This window comes from Petaurus breviceps, unplaced genomic scaffold (genome assembly GCF_028583685.1).
Source record: "Petaurus breviceps papuanus isolate PSGF00001 unplaced genomic scaffold, PetGlider_PUasm1.0 37, whole genome shotgun sequence".
NCBI classification, from domain to species: Eukaryota; Metazoa; Chordata; class Mammalia; order Diprotodontia; family Petauridae; genus Petaurus; species Petaurus breviceps.
The window spans coordinates 78,056,420-78,076,259 of record NW_027186296.1 but is presented as its reverse complement, the minus strand read 5'-3'; the positions used below and the strand labels follow the sequence as shown (position 1 = coordinate 78,076,259).

At 40.0% G+C, this 19,840-nt stretch overlaps 1 long non-coding RNA gene across 1 annotated transcript in view; it reads right to left on the bottom strand.

Moving 5' to 3' along the window:
* The window catches only part of LOC138168630 (uncharacterized), a 52,621-nt gene extending 33,148 nt beyond the window's left edge, over positions 1–19,473 (bottom strand). The window contains exon 1 of the long non-coding RNA XR_011170163.1: positions 19,357–19,473. This is a non-coding gene — a long non-coding RNA (uncharacterized lncRNA). The remainder of the gene's footprint in view (positions 1–19,356) is intronic.
* Positions 19,474–19,840: the final 367 nt, after the last annotated feature.

Sequence of the window (19,840 nt, the reverse complement as noted above, 5' to 3'; positions counted from 1 at the left end):
CATGGGAGCTGATGAAGGCACTAATAAAGAAGAGAAGAGGACCCAGAACAGAACCTTGGGGACCAATCAAGGTTAGGGAATAGGGCATGGATGAAGATCCAGCAAAGGTGACTGAGAAGGAACGGCCAAGGTAGGGAGAGAACCAAGAGAGGGCAGTTTCATGAATATTAAGGAACAGCAATGTCAAAAGCTGATGAGAATCAAGAAGGATGAGGAATGAGAAAAGGCTGTAAAGATTTGGCAGGAAAATCACTGGTAACCTTGGAGGGAGTGGGATCCAGTTATCAAGAGATAAGCGGGGGCAATAGATGTGAATGAGTTTGGTTCTGAAAGGGAGGAAAGGTGTAGCATGATAAGTTTGAGGGGATAGCAGGATGAAGTGAAGGGTTTGGGGTGGGGTTTTTTAAGGATAGAGATCAAAGGATGCTTGCAGATAGTAGATAAGGGAGTTAGTACATAGCAGATAGGGGAGAGGCTGAAGATGACAGAGGAAGAATCATCAAAGGAGGAAACTCTTGGATTAGATGGGAGAGGAAGGACTCAAAGGCATAAGTAAAGGGCTAGTTTTGAAAAGAAGGGGGGAGGACCTCTTCCTCAGAGACTAGAACAAAGAAAAGAGAATGAAAGTTGAGACAGAGGTGCTTTAAGATGTGGTATAGAAGAGGTGAGGGAGCCATAATGGATGGCCTCTATTTTCTTAGGAAAGGAGGAGCTGAGCTCCACTGCTGGGAGGGACAGAGCAGAGGAGGTGATGTAGGAAAAGAGAAAAAACTGTTTGGAACCACCATGGTAGGGAGTAGGGTAGATCAACCAGGGAAGGTTCCAAGGACTTCTGAGTAGTGAGACCACAGTCAAGGTTTAGTCTTGGTTTGGTTTGGCTTGGTCTAGATCTGTGATTTCACTGATGTGGTAATTTCCCATTATAGAAACTCTATCAATGCAAATCAGCAACGTTTTGACCTGTCACTTACAGTCTTGAAGAGTTTCTTGCTCAGTCGAGATTATATAATAGAAATATGTAGCGCTCCCAGTCAGCACAGTTGTATAACTTACTCCAGAAATGTTCAGTGGAAAAGATAGATGATGGAAATTCCCAGATTTGGCTAGGCACAAGGAGACAGAGGGTTTAACGGTAGGAGATAAATATTCAGTTGAGCATGTTCACTATAGAGTCAAGGCTGGGGAAAGAAGAAATCAGGGCCAGAACAAAAGTAATGTAATGGGAGAGCAGGGAGGGATAGAAAGGTTGGGAAAGGGGTCTTTGATGGAGTGTTCCAGAGACCTGTTCTTGGTCTTTTGCTGCATAAGCTTTTTAGCAGTGACTTAGATAAAGGTACAGATGGTATCATAATTAAATCTGCAGATGACCCAAACCTGAGAAGGATAAATAACTCCCTAGATGACAGAGTCATGACCCCAAAACGTACAGACAGGCTAGGCTGTTGTGTTGAATTTAATAAGATGAAATTCAGCAGGGATAAATGTAAAGTCTTACACATGGGTTTGGAAAAGTCACCTTTAGAAGTACAAGAGGAATCAAGAATCATGGATTTGAGAGCTGGAAGGTATCTCAGAGGTCATTTGGTCCCTCCCAAACAAGAAAAGAATCCCAATGTGATCATCTCCAATCTCCAAGGAGGGGAAGCTCCTCTCAGGGAAGCCCATTTCACTCTGGGACCGCTGTCATTTTTAGGAAATATTTTCTGGGCCTCAAGTCCAAATTGGTATTTTTGCCACTTTGTATCCACTGCTCCTGGTTCAGCTTTTCAGAACCAAACAGAATCAGTCTAATCCCTCCCAGACATAGCAGCAGATACCTGAAGATAGCTATCATGGTGTGGTGCAGTGGATGGTGCTCTGGGCCTGGAGACAGGAGCACTTGAGTTCAGATCTGATCTCAGACACTAGCTGTGGGGCCTGGGCAAGTCACTTAACTCTGCCTCATCTGTCAAATGAACTGGAGAAGGAAATGGCAAATTACTCCAATATCTTTGCCAAGAAACCCCCAAGTGGGGTCACAGAGAGTCAGACATGACTGAAAAACAGTTCAACAAATCATGTCCTCCCCACCTCTCTCCCACCCCTTCCCCCAAGCTCTTCTCTTTAACAGGCTAACCATGCCCAGCCGACTTTCACAAAACAGAAACCAAAGAACTTCATTTTTCTGGCTCCTCTGGAAACTTTTCAGTTTCTCAAAGTCCTTCTTAAATTGTTACCCAGAAATGAACTTCAGACTCCAGAGAAGGTCTGTCAATGACAGAGTTAATCTCCCTATTCCTGAAAGCCAGGCCTCTCTTAATGCAGTCCAAGATCACATTGGTTATTTTGGCTGCTACAGAACACTGCTGACTCATGGTCGGCAGCAGTTTGCCCAAGAAAGATCCGGCAGTTTTCATAAACTTCAAGCCTAACATGAATCAACGAGATGCTATTTTAGCCTCCCAAAAGCTACTAGAAACTTAGGGTACATTAAGAGAAACCAGAGTTAAGGAAGATATAGTACTTCCCTGGACAGACTCCTTTAGCAGTATTGTTCTAAGCATCCCATTTTAGGAAGCTAGAGATGATCTAGAGGAGGGGGGCCAAGATGGTGAGAGGCCTTAAGCTCACGCCCTATGTGGATTGGCTTAAAAAACTGAACATGTTTAGCCTAGAGGAGGTTCTAGGGGAACAGGATAACTATATTCAAGCATCAGAAAAACCATCACATGGAGGTAGGATTAGATTTGTCCTATTTGGAAATAATAGTTCCCAAGAGGACAGAAATAGGAACAATGGGTAAAAAAGGGAAATTTCAGGTTTGATATAAGGAATCATTTTCTAAGAACTAGAGCTACTCCAAAGTGGAATGGGATGCCTCACGTGGTAATGGATTTCCCCTCCATAGAGAGCTTCAAGCAAAGGGTGGACGAGCCTTCATTGGGTGTGCCATGGAGGGAATTCTCAGACTAAATAGGCAAGCCCTTATTACCCACCATTCTTCCATGTTCATAATCTTGACATCATCCTTGCCTCCTCACTCTTCCCCCATCCATCCTACCCCATCAGCTGCCACATCTTAATGATCTCTCCCACCACCACACCCCTCCTTTCTCCTCATGGGACCATCTAGTCAGTTCAGGTCCCCATTGTGCCTTGCCTGGATTACTACAACAGCCTACTAATTAGGCCCCTAATCTCTTCCTGCTTCTATCTTCCATACTACAGCCAAATTGGTTCTTCTTAAATGCAGATCTGACAATATTACTTCCCTACCCAACCAACCAAAGTGGCTCCTTGTTGTGCCTTGAAGACAAAACTAGAAGCTGCTGAACTTTTAAAGCCCTTCACAACCTGACCCTAACCTACTGCTTGGGTATTACTTCACACTCCTCCCCTCCACACACACACACACACACACACACACACACACACACACTCACTTATCAACTCTGATCTCTTTTATGTGTTCTCTTCTTCCATTACAATGTAAGCTCCTTGAGGGCAGGGACTGTCTTTCTCTTTGTTTATATTTAAATACCCAAGTACTAGGCTGTTCCTGGCACACAGTAAGTACTTAATAAATGCTTCTTAATAATCACTGCCTGCCTGGAATGTACTCACTCCTCACCTCTCCCTCATAGAAGCCTTCTATTCCTTCAAGACATGGTTCAAGCACCATCTTCTACATGATTATGCCCTGCTAGTGTCTTCCCTCCTTCCTTAATGACTTTATTTGTTATACATATTTATGTATATATATATATGTACTTACTGCTTTATATATATACATATATACATACACATATTATATATATACATATATATCTACTTACTGTTTTCCCATTAGAATTTTACATATATTTATATATATATATGTTTTTTCCATTAGAAAGTTATAAATAATATATATGTTTATATATATATATATATGAATACTTACTGTTTTCCCATTAGAATGTTGCCTTCTATGCCACCCACCTCCAGGAGGAGAGGGGTAATGGACTAAGAGTACAGATTGAGACTTTTTTTTTAATATGGGGAAATTTGTTTTGCTTAACTAGACATGTTTCTAGGCAGCGAGGTGGCACACACAGGGGAAAGAGTGCCAGGCCCAGAGTCGGGGAGACTCATCTTCCTGAGGTCAAATCTGGCCTCATAGACACTTACTAGCTGTAGGACCCTTGGCAAGTCACTTGATCCTGTTTGCCTTAGTTTCCTCATCTATAAAATAAGCTGGAAAAGAAAATGGAAAACCACTCCAGTATCTTTACTGAGAAAATCTCAAAAGGACTCACGAAGAGGCAAACATGACTGAAATGGTAACAACATATTTCTAATGGGTTTTGGTTTTTTGTTTTTCAGTTAGGGGATGGGTGTGTGTGAGAGAGAATGAAGACCTAAAAATAAAATAAAACTGAATTTTAATAAAAGAATGTTAGCTTCTTGTGAATATATTTCTGACACTTAGCATGGTGCCTGGCACAAAATAGGTGTTAAGTAACAGCTCATTTGCTTGTTTATTTAAGTGTCCCCCCTAACTGAAGGGCACTGTACTAGGTGGGGGAGGGGGAGAGAGAGGTACAAATACCTGAGCTCTAGGAGGTTACTTACATTCTATGACATGTACACAAGTAAGGACATACATTATAATATGAAGAATGTAGAGAACCACAGGCCAGTGGGACTCTGATCCTGATTGCTGAATAAGCCCTCTCAGCTGAAGAGCCTGCTACCGGGCCTGGATCAGTTCCCCACCCCCCAGAAAGGAGCTCAAACACACAGGTATGAGCATTATGTCCTTGTGATAAGTGTGGTATATACCTCCAGCCTGGGAGCAAAGAATAGCCAGTGTTTTCAGGGGAAAACAATTAGGAAGCATTCTATAAAAGTCTTATACCTGGAGTAATAAAATTGGCTCTATTTTCCACCACTCTCAGAATCCAGTCTCTTTTGTGCACTCTCTCTTGCAACCTCTGGGTAAGCAACTCATTTTCAGCCCTGCTGTGGGACTGTAGGGGTCCCCACAAAGAAGAGAGAACAGACATTCTAACTAAAGGATCAGGATCAGGGAAGGCTTCCTAGAGAAGATGACCATGAGCTGAGCCTTGAAGGAAGCTTGGCAGTCTAAGAGGCAGAGATGAGCAGGGAGAACATTACAGGCATGGGGGACCACCTGGTACAAAAGCAAACAGCAGCAGGGGATCCAATGTCAGGTTGTGAGAATTGCAAGTAAGCCAGTTTGGCTTGAAGACCAAGTTTGTGTAGGAAAACTATACAATAAACCCAGAAAAGTCATCAAGCTTTGAAATGCCAAGCTGAAGACTTTATATTTGATCCTAGAAGCAACAGGAAGCTGGTGAAGTTTTTGGAGCAGGAGCATGCCATGGTGAGGCCAGTACTCCGAAAAAATTATTTTGATAACTGTACACAGGTAGGGTTGGAAAGGGAATGGACTGGAAGTTAGGAAACCATTTGGAAGGCTGTGGCTGCAGTCCAGGTAAAAGGTGATTTTTTTTTTAAAAGCTTTAACCAAGGCCATATAAGAGGAAAAGAACAGACAAATGTAAGAGATTCTGGGGGATTACTTAGCCGCCCCCAAAAAGAAGAGGTTCTGAGGTGATAGAATCAACACTTAGTAAATGTTTGCTGGAGAAGGAAATGGCAAACTACTTCAAGATCTATGCAAAGAAAACCCTAAATGGGGTCACCAAGAGTCAGACATGACAAAAAATGACTGAACGCCGACACATATTCGTTGGACTGGATTGATCAAATGCAGCAGTAGAATTTATGGTTCCATGTTGTTCCCCCAACACAGACACTGCAAAAGTGTACTGAGAAAAAGGAAGTAAGCACGGCAAAACCCTGATTAGCTGCAACCCTCAGGAAATGAGTTCATTTGTTTGATTTAGTTCAATCCTTGTTGTCCAACCTTTTAAAAAAAAAAACATTAATCTAGGAGGCAGTTAAGTGGTGCAGTGAATAGAGCACATCACGGGCCCTGGAGTCAGTAGGACCTGAGTTCAAATCCAACTTCAGACACTTAACACAAAAAACTAGATTGTGACCTTGGGCAAGTCACTTAACCCCAACTGCCCTACCTTCCCTCCTCCAAAAAAAAAGCAAAAAAAAAAATGTTTATCTAGGGGCAGATAGGTGGTGCTGTGGATAGAAAACCAGCACTGGAATCAGAAGGGACCTGAGTTCAAATTTGACCTCGGATACTTACTAGCTGTGTGACCCTGAGCTAGTCACTTAACCCCAACTGCCTCAAAATAAAATGTTAACTTTCCTGCATTAGTGATTATAATAAGCTGAACATAAAAGACCTGGTTTTTCGTTTGTCTTACCATAACATAAAGAATCATTTTTGGAGCCCCATTTTTAGATGATTAGATGATTTCTGAAGGCCTCCAAAGTTCTGCCATCCTCCACTGAGTGGGTGGCTCCAGCATCTGCCACTTGAAATGCTCTTCCAACAGATTCACCTGCGTTTTTTAAAAATTGTAATAATGATAGTAATCTCACATTTGATTTTTCAAAGCTACTTTCTATCTATCATCAAAACTGGAAGATGAGAATGTTCTTTCTGTAAAGCATCTCTCCTACTGTGGGCACTTGAGAATATGAAACTGTTCAATCAGCCTGGAAGATGACACCTGCTAGCCAGAATAGAGAATTTTATTGATTTTACTTTGGTAGCCTGGGGGCAAGCCTGCTGGTGAAAAAACCCACATTCAGGTTCTCGACAGGAGGTAAGAGACAGAAAGCCAGAAAAACCCGTGCTTCCAAAGCAAAACAGACCCCAGGTGCTGACAACTTCCCTCCTGGTGGTCGATCAGAAACTCCAGAGCAAACCTGAAATTCTTCAAAACAGTGGCTGTTTCCTCATCTCCCTCAATTAATCTCCCTTCCTGAAGGGAGGAGGTAGAAACAAATGTGAAGGGGCACTGGCTTGAGTCTCAATTCGAGAGTGAGGGGAATTTGCCAGAAATCTTCTCATTCGGTTGGGTTGCAGATTCCAAGGCTGACACTGCAAGGTTAAAAGACCCTCATGACCTTCCCACTATTTCTTCTCTCATTTCACAATGTGACGCTTTTTTAGGATTTCTTCCAGTGGCCTTTGTGAACCATGACCACACTCATTGCCCTTATTTTCAGCCTAATCCTAGAAGGTAGAAGAGAAAGGCCTCTGAACCTCTTGGCATTTATCTATCAAATGAGGAAGTTACGTAGCAAACTCCCAGTATCCTTTCCAACCCCGTGACCTTCTGACTCGATGTGTCATGGAATTATACCAGGGGTCACTGAGGCAATGAAAAGGATCATGGTAAACAGACCCTGAAAACATTATCAAAAACAAAACAACACAACTATCTGTCCAAAGGTCTTCAAAGCAGCGCTATGCATAACTGCAAAAAACTGAGAGCGTCTAGTAAAGGAATGGTTAAATCAATGATAAAATTCTATATGGCCATTAAGACAAGTATGAAGAATTCAACAAAATATGAATAAAAAGCTTTCTAAAATACAAATAAAAAAAAGTAGAATCAGTCAAAATGGAATTACTATTATGATGATGATTAATAATGATAGTTAGCACTTACATAGCACCTACAATCTGCCAGGGCACATTGGACAACTAAGTGGTGAAGTTAATAGAGTGCTAGTCTTGGAGTCAGGAAGACTCATCTTCCTGAGTTCAGATCCTACCTCAGACACTTACCAGCTGTGTGACCCTGGGCAAATCACTTAGCCCTGTTTGCCTCAGTTTCCTCATCTGTAAAATGAGCTGGAGAAAGAATGGCAAAACACTCTAGTATCTTTGCCAAGAAAACCCAAACAGGATTACAAAGAGTTGGACATCACTGAAAATGACTGAACAACACAATGGGCCAAAAGCTTTGTACTAAGTACTTTACAAATGTTACCTCATTTGATCTTCACAACAACTCTGGGAAGTATGTACTATTATTTCTCTCATTTTACAGTTGGGGAAACTGAGGTAAACAGAGGTTGAGTGACTTGTCCAAGGTCACAAACTAGTAAGTATCTAAGGCCTGATGTGAACTCAGAATTTCCTGACTCCAGGCCCATCGACCTATCCACTGAGCCTCCTGACCATATGGGAGTAAAAATGAAAATGAATGAACAAATAATCCTGATGGGATCTGTAAAATGAAGGGGTTGGAGTAGATGGCCTCTATGGTCCCTTGCAGGTCTAGATCTTTTTATGTTCCAGAGAAGGAGTTCTTAACCTTTTTTGTGTCATCACCCACTTTAGCAGTCTGGTAAAGCCTAAGAAGCCCTTCTCAGAATGTTTATAAATGCATAAACTAAAATACATAGGATTACAAAGGAAATCAATTACATTTAAACAAAGATGTGATTTTTCCAAGGATCTCTTTAAATCCATCCATCCACTGACACAATAGGAGTCCCAGATCTCAGGTTAAAAACCCTTCTTTTAGAGAAGTTGTTTAACTATTGTATGCATTTAAATTAATTAATTCAACTGTAAGTAATTACTAAAGAAGTTGTATTGATATACAATACTAAGTTTTTAATAAATCACTTAGCAAAAAAATTTTAATACCAAAAAAGGGTACTTTCTCACTGCATCTGAAATGCCCTTTTCCATCAAGGTCCCCCCTCTTGTCACCTGAGAAGGGCTGAGGGCTCTATGGAACAAAACCACTAAAAAAGCAAGGGACTATTGTCCTCCTTAAGGGGCATATAAAGAAAAGGCTACGTAAATTATGGTTATTTTTAGACTCTTAAAAAATCTTTAGAAGCAGCTAGGTGACTTGGTAGATAGCATCTCAGTCCTGGAGGTAGGTGAGTTCAAACCTGGCTTTAGACACTTATCAGTTATGTGACCATGGGCAAGTCACTTAACCCTGTCTACTCAATTTCCTCATCTGTACAATGAGCTGGAGAAGGAAATAGCAAACCACTACAGTATCTTTGCCAAGAAAACCCCAAATGGAGTCACCAATGACACGACCGAAAAATGACTAAACAATGAACAAAAAAATTTAGTGACTGACATGAATGAGACTTTTTCCTGGTATCCCTTCCCATATCACTCTTCAAAATCCCCATCAATAAAATGTCTGCATAAGGCTTCTGAGGGGAAAAGTTACAAAAGGAAAATAACAATTCTGTGATCAGGCATTGATATACCTATCTTACAGATAAGAAAAGTGAGAGATGAAGTGGTTTGCCTAATATCACCCAGCTCCTATGTAACTTAGCCAGAAGAGTAAAATCCAGGTCTTTTAATTCTCAGTTCAGGCATCTTTCCACCACCTTTAACAAACGAGATAATATATGTGAAAAATTATTTGAGTGTTATGAAAAATGTAAGGTATTCTAGGACACAATAACAATCCCTTTGGCTGCTTTATACAAAGTATTGAAGTTAATTAGTTTTTTAAAAATTCACTTGGAGGATTTTTCCCACTGCCATTCCCATGGAAACCAGAAGTTAAGGGCCAAGAACATAGGAAGATAAAGGCAATTTTAGATTACCCACCAGAAACCCTTCGATTTGAAGTTAATACTAGAAAACACAAATCAGGACCACCTTCTGGGCTAGGGAAATTGAGAGGCATTGGTAAGTACTCTTTATTCAAAAAATAAGCAAAACAAAAAAAATAAACAAGCTTAGCTGAAATTGGACATTCGTTTCTCTTTTTTTTGGAAGGCAATTGGGATTAAGTGATTTGCCCAAAGTCACACGGCTAATAACTGCATCAAATGTCTGAAGCCGGATTTGAACTCAGGTCCTCCTGACTCCAGGGCCGGTGCTCTACTTACTGCGCCACCTAGCCACCCAGATATTCATTTCTTTGGGCTAACATTATTTTAAAATGAAAGTACTCTTTGAAAGATTAACACATTAACATTATAGTCATTCATACTTTAGTATAAATTAGTTTCATCATCTGCTTTCTTGCTTATCACCACCAAAGATTGTATGCCTTTAGGGAACTGTAAGTTTTTATTGGATTGGAGAAAGCAAACAGGCTTAATTCTGGGGTATGTGACCCTATTCAGAAAGGACAGCTGGTGGTAGACAAAAATATTTTTATGGGGGGTTTGCATATCATGGAGAAAAACATGTTAGTAACAGGTAAAATATTATTTGGGGTATACAGTTGCACTAACCTTCAAAAATATTATTGTCAGTATTTTTCCATGAATTTGTTTGATAAGCTTACAGCTTCCCTTAAGAGGAGACCATCAGGATGGCCTCATGACCATCAGGCCTAATCTTATAAGAGTGGTTTCCATGTATAAATTCTATAAGCTACAGTGTCTCTTAATGGGAGATTGTAATGGTGGTCTCAAGAGCACCAGACCTAATGTATAACAATACTTCAGTACTTGTCATCATCAATGTCTCTTTTCTTCCTATTAATAAACTGGCCATGGTATTTTTTATTGAGCCTCTAGCTAACCTGTCAGGGATAACACCAGAAAAAAGGCAAGATGGACACATGGGGATTATACAGTGGCTACCACAACACCATGTCGACAGAAATGAACCAAATACCTTCCACATATCAATCAACCAATAAGCATTTATTTAGCACCTACTATATGCCAAGCATTATACTGGAGTCTACAAATGCAAATACTAAAGTGAGACAGTCTTTACCTGCAAGGGCCTTATATTCTACATATAGCTGGCACTAAATTTGCCGAATTTTAACTTTGAATTTCCATCATTAAGGTTCTATCTATATCACTCCCTACTGTAGTTTCTTACCAATAATTTCAGCTCCTTGTCCCTGAAGGGTGATTTGTTTAGCAGTGACCAATTGTGGAGGACAGAACCCAATTTCTTCAGCCAATGTGAAGAGGTCTTTCCAGAACAGAGTTTCCCCTAAACACTCACCTAAAACAACTGCATAACAAAGGAAGGCTAAGGAATTATTCCCTTATACTGCTTAGGAATTGGAAATAGCTACCACTCAAACCCAGGTTTTCCCCCAAGATATAGAAATAATAAATTCAATAAAGTCCTGCAGACATTTGTTAAGAATCTACTGTGGATGCACATGTAAGGTATAGCTAGAGGGGAAGAGAGAGACAAAAATAAGTAAGAAATTATTTCTACCCATTACAGTAGACCAGACCAGAGCCTGATGTAAGGTAATAAGAGAATAAGAACCTGAATTGGCAGTAGGAATAGAAAAAAGGTAATTGAGAGATATTATAGAAGTAGACTCTTGGCAACTGATTAGACATGGACTGAGGGAGTGGGAAAAGTCAAAGATGATTTTGGAGGTTTTGTACTTAGATTGACTTAAAAGAGCTGTTCAGAAGTGAAAAAGAGGGCCTAGAGTGGTAGGGGCTCATTCCAGAACTGATAAATGGTCAAAGGATATGAATAAGCAGTTTTTAGAAGAAGAAATTCAAGCTACAAATAATTATGTGAAAATAAGCTTTAAAATCACTAATAGAAAAATGCAAATTAAAACAGCTCTGGAAAAAAAGGCACATTTATACCCTTTGGTGCAGCTATGAACTAATCTAGCCATTCTGGGAAGTAATTTGGAACAATGACCAAAAAGCTATTAAATTGTGCATACTCTTTGACCTAGTGATATCACTATTGGGTCTATATCACAAAAAAAAAAGAAAGAAAGAAGAAAAGGACTCACATAAATGAAAATATCTATAGCAGCTCTTTTTTGTGGTGGGAAACTATGGGAAACTGAGGGGTTACTCATCAATTGGCTGAACAAGTTATGGTATATGAATATGATGGAATACTACTGTGCTATAAAAAGTGATGAAGGCAATGTTTTCAGAGAAACCTGGGAAGATGTGTATGAACTTATATAGAGTGAATTGAACTGAACCAGGGGAACACTTTATACAATAATAATAACAATATTGAACAATAACAACATTGAATAATAACAATATTGAATAGACAACTTTGAAAGACTTAGGAACTCTGAGCAGTATAATGATCAATTACAATTCCAAAGGATTGAAGATGAAACATGCTACCCACTTCTTGATAGAGAAGATGCACTTAGAATACAGATTGAGACATTTTTTAACATAGCCAATACAAAAATTTGTTTTGCTTGATTATATATGTTTGTAACAGGGGTTTTGTCTTTCTTGCTTTCTCAACTGTGGAGGGCTGGAGAAGGGGAGAGATGGGAGAGAGAAAAAAATGTGCATGTGAAAATGAAATGAAATGAAATTTTAATTTAATTTAAAAAAAAAGTGATGAGTTTCCCATCTTTTTCAAGCGGGAGCTAAATGATCCCTTGTGGATGGCCCCATATTGTGGGAATTCTTTTTCTATGTGGGTTGGACTAGATGGCTGCTAGATTCCTTCCGGTTCTCACATTCTGATTCTTGAGAGTGGTGGCACCATCAACAAAGTTAAGGAAGTTGCCTGGAGAGGCAGATTTGGGCAGAGAAGATAATGAAGTCAATTCTGGACTTGCTGAGTTTGAAGTACTGAAGGGAGCATTCAGGTAAAGTGAGATATCCTAGAGACAAATGAAAATGCAGTCTGGGGCGGGGGTGTGGAGCCATGATGGCAGCATAGAAGCAGGAAAACTCTGTATGCTCCCTCCATAACCACCTCAAATACCTATAAAAATGACTCTAAACAAACTTAAGGTCTTTGGAACCCACAAAGTGACAGAGAGAAACAAACCTCCCATCAAAGGCAGCCTGGCAGGAGGACAGAAAGAGTCCATTGCAGCGTGCTGGGAACAGAGCCCAACCCCTGCATGAGACCACGGTTTTAGCCTCAGGGTGGCCCCCAACCAGCCTCCAGCTGGAAGGACTTCAGGAGAGTGGATCACCAGCAGCTGTGGTGGTTTCCAGATTTATCAACCCATAAATGCCAAAGACAAAGTGAGGGGTCAGTGTGGACTTTGCGGGAATGGAGGTTTGGGAGTGCAGTTGGTCTTTGCCCCCCAGAGCAAGAAGCGACTGAGGTGCAGTGCCTGTGCAGCCACAGCCAAGTGGCTGCTTCAGCTCCTGGCCTGCAGATTGTAGGGGGACCAAGTGACCATTCAGAAGGTAATCATTCTTGCTTTAACCTGCTTTGATCTGGATTACTGTCTAGAGTGGAGGTCCTGGGGTGCATGACCATGTACCAGAACCTGTGGAGGCTTCAGAGAGGGCACCCAATTAATAGCTCCATCAGCTGAGAAAACCCCAATGATTTGGGACAAAGCTCTCCTCTCTGGATGCAGAGTTCTACTGTGGCAAAAAGCTCAAAAGTCAAGCAATTGAGTGGCAACATGAACAAGCAAAGGAAGCAAAGCAAGCACAGCAGTCAAACCTTAGATTCTTTTTTTGGGGACAAAAAGGATCAAAGCATGGAATGGTAGGAAGACAATGAAGTCAGAACTCCTGCACCAAAAGCTTCCAAAAAATAGAAGAGCTTAAGAAAGATTTTGAAAACCAAGTAAGAGAAGTGGAGGAAAAATTGGGAAGAGAAATGAGAATGATACAAGAAAATCATGAAAAGAGAGTCAACAACCTGACTGAAGAAAATAACACCTTAAAAAAATAGACTAATTCAAATGTCAAAAGAAGCTCAAAAAGCCAATGAGGAGAAAAATGACTTAAAAATCCAAATTTGCCAATGGAAAAAGAATCTCAAAAGCTCACTGAAAATAATAATTCCTTCAGAATTAGATTGGAGCAAATGGAAGCTAGTGACTTTATGAAAAATCAAGATACTATTAAACAGATCCAAACAAATAAAAAAAATAGAAGGCAATGTGAAATATCTCATTGAAAAACCACTGACCCGGAAAATAGATCCAGGAGAGAAAATTTAAAATTATTGGATTACCTGAAAGCCATAATAAAAAAAAAAAAGATCCTAGAAATCATCCTTCAAGAAATTCTCAAGGAAAATTTCCCTGATATTTTAGAACCAGAGGGCAAAATAGAGGTTGAAAGAATCCACTGATCACCTCCTGAAAAAGATCCCAAAAAGAAAACTCCTAGGAATATTATAGCCAGGTTCTAGAATTCCCAGATCAAGGAGAAAATATTACAGGCAGTCAAGAAGAAACAATTTCAATATTGTGGAAACACAATCAGGATAACCCAAGATCTGGTAGCTTCTGCAGTGAGGGATCAAAGGGCTTGGAATATGATATTCTGGAGGTCAAAGGAACTGGGATTAAAATCAAGAATTACCTACCAAGCAAAACTGAATGTCATATTTCAGGGGGAAATATAGTCATTCAATGAAATAGAGGACTTTCAAGCATTCTTGATGAAAAAACCAGACTTGAATAGAAAATTTGACATTCAGATACAAGAAGCAAGAGAAGCATGAGAAGGTAAACAGGGAAAAGAAATCATAAGGAACTTATCAAAGTTGAACTATTTACATTCCTACATGGAAAAACGATCATTGTAACTTATGAAACTTTTCTCAGTATGAAAATAGATGAAGGGAATATAAATGTGTGTATATATACATGAATGTATGTATGTATACATACATATATGTCTATCTAGGAGGGTATATGGGCATATGAATACATATGTGAGTATGTGTATATATGTGTACAGGTATACATAGACAGAGGCCACAGGACCAATTGAATAGGAAGGGATGATACTAAAAAGGTGAAATGGAGAGGTGAGAGAGGAATATAATAAGAGGAGATGGGGAGAGACAGAATGGAATAAATTATCTCATATAGAAGAAGCAAGGGAAAACTGTTACAGTGGAGGGGAAGAACAGGAAGGGAAAAGGGAATGAGTCAACCTTACTCTCACTGAATTTGGCTTAGGGGGGGAATGACATATACACTAAACAGGGTATCTTGCCCTACAGGAGAGTAAAGGGGAAGGGGATGAGAGGGGGGATGATGGAAGGGAGGGTAGGTTGGGGGGAAGGTAGTTAGAAGAACACACTTTTGAAAAGGGACAGGGTCGGGGCGGCTAAGTGGTGCAGTGAATAGAGCACTAGCCCTGGAGTCAGGAGGACCTGAGTTGAAATCCGACCTCAGACACTTAACACAAAAACTAGCCATGTGACCTTGGGCAAGTCACTTAACCTCAATTGCTCTTCAAAAAAGCAAAAAAAAAAAAGGAAAAAAAGAAAAAAAGGGACAGGGTCAAAGTAGAGAATAGAACTAGTGGGGGGCGGAATAGGATGGAGGGAAATATAGTCAGTCTTTCACAATAATTCCACTATGGAAATGTTTTGCGTAGCTACATATGTACAACCTATATTGAATTGCTTATCTTCCCAGTAAGCATGGGTGAAGATGGAAGAAGGGAAAGAATCTGGAATTCAAAGTTTTAAAATCAAATGTTTAAAAAAATTATTATTTTACATGCAACTAGGAAATAAGATATACAGGCACTGGGGTATAGAAAACAAACAAAAAAGTCTCATCTGACCCTATGTGTGTCAATCATATTCAACTGTGTACATGAAGTCTGTATTCACAAGTGCAGCCCGCTAAGTGAACAGATTTTAGCTCAGGGACAAACTCAACAAGGAATAATATGGCCACCCATCAACTCCTATCTCCTGAAGAAAGATGATAAGCTGTTCCTCAAATTCAGAGCCATTATCATCCAGGTCAGATTCAGGCTGTTGTAAACCTAATAGCAAATGATAACAGCAATGTTGCTAACAGCAGCTCATATTTATATGTCTCTTACAAAGGACTTTTCTCATAACCCTAGCTACCTAGGTTTCTCCAGTCTTAGAAGTACCATCCTCAAAAATCTCAGGGACTAGGGGCTCAGGATTCATTTAACTCAAGGGGATGGGAAGATACATTATAAAATATAAAAATATAAAAGACAATTGTTTCTGTTTTGGCCAGAAACTCTGAGGGTCTTCCCCTCTCAGACAGAATTTTTTTTCTTTTTTTGGAGGGCAATTGGGGTTAAGTGACTTGCCCAGGGTCACACGGCTAGTTTCTGTGTTAATTATCTGAGGCTGGATTTGAACTCAGGTCCCCCTGACTCTAGGGCCGGTGCTCTATTCACTGCCCCACCTAGCTGCCCCACAGATTGATTTAAAAAAAAAAAAAACTAGATAAAAGAGGTCATTCTTTGCTTCATTTCTTACCTAGACTTAATCAGCCTTGGTCAGACTGAGACGTGGGAAAAATCTTAGTTTAAAAAGACCAAGGTCTTCCACTGCATTCAGCGCCATTTCCAGCCATCCCAATCTATATCTTGCCACTGAACCCAGATGGCTCCAGAGGAGAGAGTAAGGCTGGTGACTTTGAACAACCTTTCCTCACTTAAACCCCATTCACTTTCAAATAGTGACATCACCTTTCTGATGTCATGTCTTCTTCAGGAACAAAGGACAATGAATAATGAGATGGTCTATAAGTATCTGATTCTGTTCCAATCTGTAACCTACACAGCCAGATGACCTTGAGTCAAAACTGGTCGAATGACCCTGGTCCAGAACACACTGCCTTCCCCACATACTTGTACACTCTGAAGAACAGATCCTGCTCAGATGATGTCTACATATCCATACAGCTTTGCCATTGTGGTATATGATTATAATGGAACATTGTCATGCTGTAAGAAATTATGAGCAAGATGCTTTCAGCAATACCTACAGACTTACACAAACTGATACAAAGTGAAGTGAGCAGAGCCAGAACATTGCACACTACAGCAATATTGTATGATGATGAACTGTGATCCTCTCATGATAAATCAGTGCGGTCTCCAGGAACTGCTTTAACTAGAAAGTCACAGCAGTACAGGGGAAGAAAATTACCCACCTTCTTCCACTTCTTAAATTCTTTGGTATCAGTACGGATACTTACTATCACTTCATTGTCATTTGTGAACCTGAAAATAAATACGAACCCAGGGCTTTCCCATCATCACTTTTTAATCCCAGAAGTAAATGAGAGAAACAAGTTTAGATCTCTGTTCAAGTGAGGGAAGGGAAGACCATGATTGATGCTCAGTTGTCAATACTCAGTGTACTACCTACAGCACTCTGTTTACCTCCTGCAGAATATTCTGTTTATTAGGCACAATATGAATCACACAATTCAATCCGGAGGGGAAAAAAAAAAGAAAAAATTTCCAATTTATTTTCCCTCTGACAACATGAGCTCTCAAGTATATTAATATGTAAGGAGGGCACATATTTCTGAGCTATCTAAATGATGTTGGCTCTAATAATTAGGTGCCTGCTTCCTCTCCTGCTGACAGGGATGTTATGGAGTCAAAACACCCTAAATGAGTTCTAGCTCTGCCATTCACTGGCTGTGTATCTTGGGCAGCTATGTGGTTCCAACATTGGACCTGAAGTCAGGAAGACTCATCTTCATGAGTTCAAATCCTGCCTCAGATGCTTAATAGCTGTGTAACCCTGGGCAAGTCACTTAACCTTGTTTGCCTCAGTTTCCTCATCTGTAAAATGAGCTGGAGAAGGAAATAACAAAACACTCTGGTATCTCTGCCAAGAAAACCCCAGATGGGGTCATGAAGAGTCAGACATGACTAACAATATCTTTGAGCAAGTTTCTTACCTTCTAAGGTTTCCTTATTCACAAAATGGGGATAACAGTACCTACCTTGCTTACTTCACTATTTCATATCAGAGAGAACATATACATGAAACTGTTTTGTAATTGTAAAGCATCATATACATAGAAAGGGCCTTTTCTGTAAGGCTCTGTAAGACAGGAAGAACACAGAGAATTCAACATGTTTAAAACTCAGGGAAAATGTTGGCTGGTTTGAGTTTCTGAGGAAAAAAATAGGTTATTGGGGTTGGTGCAGTGAGTGGAACACCGGCCCTGGAGTCAGGAGGTCCTGAGTTCATCTGGCCTCAGACACAATACACAAAAAACTGGCTGTGTGACCTTGGACAAATCACTTAACTCTGATTGCCCTACATTCCCCCCTCCAAAAAGCAAAAAAAAAAAAAATAGGTTATCATTTCTCCTTTTTTTTTGCCCAGGCCTTCATTGTGAAATAGCAATATTAAGCCTAAGACCAGATGCTCAATATAATTGTTGCATAAAATAGTTCTTCCTCTACACCACCAGTTCTTAGCGTTTTTGTGTCACAGACCCCTTCAGCAGTCTATGGAACCCTTCTCAGGATAATTTGGGGTTTTTATTTTCATATTTTTTTTTCCAGTTACATGTAATAACAATCTTTAACATTAAAAAAAAATTTAAGTTCCAAATTCTCTCCCTCTTTATCCTTTCCCCCCTCCTTGAGAAGGCAAGCAATTTGATATAGATTATACATGTATAATCATGCAAAACATATTTCCATTTAGTCATACTGGGAAAAAACAGATAAAAATCAAGAAAAATAAAGAAAGTAATAAAATGTATGTTTCAATCTGCATTCAAACTCCATCAGCTTTTTCTCTGGAAAAGGGGAGAGGATGGAGGGGGAGAAAATTTAAAATTCAAAATCTAATAGAAGTGAATGTTGAAAACTAAAAATAAATTAATTTTAAAAAAAGAAAACAAGTTAATGAACCCCAGCTTAAGAAATTCTTCTCTACACAGATGAAGGACCAAATATCTTTTTTTCCCCCCCTTTGGAAGGGGGAAGGCAGGGAAATTAGAGTTAAGTGACTTGCCCAAGGACACATAGCTAGTAAATATTAAGTGTCAGAGGTTATATTTGAACTCAGGTCCTCCTGACTTCAGGGCCAGTACTCTATTTGCTGCACCACCTACCTGCCCCAGGACCACATATCTCAAAAACCAAATCTAGGGGACCTTACTATGACTGTCATTTGAGGGGAAAACATAGGGAATAAGCATCTATATAGGGCCTACTAAGTGATAGACACTGTGCTAAGCACTTTTTACAAATACTTTCTCATCTGATAATAAGCTGATCTTAAAACCAAATTCTAGGGGCAGCTAGGTGGCACAGTGAATAGAGCTCTGGCCCTGGAGTCAGGAGGACCTGAGTTCAAATCCAAAAGTCCAGGGGAGTCTTACTAAGATGGTCACTTGGGCTTGATTTGGCAACAATCTATAGGAAAGGGGACACATAGAATTAAGGGAAAGACTTGAACCTTAATTCTTGGATAAGTCAGGCATATATTATATGCCTGATGGTTTATATATATATATATAGGTTAGAAAAAAAAGTGACCTAATAGGTGAAACACCCAGGTTGGTGGTTTCAGCAGCTTGTTGCTAAGTTTCAGCTATATGGTCTCCTCCAATGCTACAATCCATGTTGCAGACACAAAACCGTGCAGTAAATGGCGCTCATCAGTTCTCTGCCTTTCTCAACACCTTGGGCTGATTGTCATTCTGAACTTCTGCCCTGTTTCCTTAGAGAAACAGACCTATGTGACAATGTCCTAACTCTTACCTTTTATTTCAGTCTCCCCCAGATTTCCTATGTAGCCATGAATAAAATTCACATTAGGAGTCTGGAAACCAGACTTTTCCATGTGGTAATCAAGGTACTTCTTAGCCACTTCTCCCTGGAGGAAAGAAGATTATAGATGCCAAAAGTTGGAATATTTAAAGGAATAACCCAGATTCTCTACCAGTGGGAGCCACTGCCCTGAATCTATCATAGAAAAAAAAGTATGCAGGGTTTTTGTTGACACAGGTCAACATGGGTACTCACATCCCCTGGTTGGTACCAAGGTCTTCCACAAATACATTCCCTCTAACAAACCTTTGGTGGATAGGTTGGGGGCAAAGGGGAGGTATGACTGCTATCATCACTCTGATGATATTTCTACATCATACCAAGACTGTAACTCTTTGTTTCATCAGTGAAGCCCCACAGAATCAAAGTTTCTCAACCTCATGGTATAATACTTGACTGTGGAGAATTGCAAAAG